Source organism: Pteropus vampyrus, unplaced genomic scaffold, assembly GCF_000151845.1.
Source record: "Pteropus vampyrus isolate Shadow unplaced genomic scaffold, Pvam_2.0 Scaffold29, whole genome shotgun sequence".
Taxonomy (NCBI): domain Eukaryota; kingdom Metazoa; phylum Chordata; class Mammalia; order Chiroptera; family Pteropodidae; genus Pteropus; species Pteropus vampyrus.
The window spans coordinates 712,012-713,034 of NW_011888810.1; the positions used below are offsets into that span (position 1 = coordinate 712,012).

Consider the following 1,023-nt stretch of genomic DNA (forward strand, 5'->3'; position numbering starts at 1 on the left):
TCTCTGTATCTATGAGTCTGTTTCTGTTTTGTTTTGTTTTTTTTTAGACTACACATATAGGTGAAATCATACAGTATTTGTCTTTCTCTGCTTGAAAAATTGCACTTAGCATAATACCCTGAAGGTCCATCCATGTTGTCACAATGGCAAGATTTCATTCTTTTTTATTGCTAAGTAATATTCCATTGAATATATATACCACATCTTCTTTATCCGTTCATTTATCAATACAATTTTTGTGCGAATCTTCTGTTAGCTCTGGATTAGGGACTTTATCTCTATCTATCTATCTATCTATCTATCTATCTATCTATCACATACATACATACATATTTAATTCTGTGTACTCCATTATGGCATCTACGCAAGGTAGAGGTGTTATCACTATTGAACAGATAAGAATACTGAAACTCAAATGAGTTAGGTGACTTTTCAGTGCCGTACAAATGGTAAATACTAAATGTATAATTAGATCCCAATTTGGGTCACTTCAGATCCCCCTTAACATCATCAACAAAAACTCAACTAAATATCTCAGAGCATATGCGCGTGCAATGACAGAGGGGCACCCAGCCGCTGCTTTTGAGCCCCAGCCTACCGTTCCCTAGAAGTACCTCACAAATGGAACCCTGAAATCTTGCAAAGTGGTGGATTTAGAAGTTGTAATCCCCCCAAGGGTCAAGGCACATAATTACCAACAATATTAAAATTGGCTTCTGAGCAATGGATGACATGTTTTATATTTTTATTTTAAACATTAAAAACAAAAACAACTGTTTCTCCCAAGTTGTTCCTTTTTCTGATTGTTCCTTTTATTTTATTTTTTTGGAGCTATTTCTATCCTGATTCTTGAAACTGGATTAGGAGCCAAAATTATGTCTTTTAAATTGCATGTTTATAATAACGATGATCAACCAAGATAAACAAGCCTTAAATTTAGCTTTTTCAGGTTCTGTCATAACTTTCTCTATTCATTTTATTCTTTCAGGGATTTTTAAAGGACAAAAAATGGGATATATATAT

General features: G+C 33.5%; 1 protein-coding gene across 3 annotated transcripts in view; it reads right to left on the bottom strand.

The window, feature by feature from the left end:
* CDH13 (cadherin 13) overlaps positions 1-1,023 on the bottom strand; it is a 985,836-nt gene that overhangs the window by 610,571 nt on the left and 374,242 nt on the right. The gene's annotated exons all lie outside the window — the stretch shown is intronic.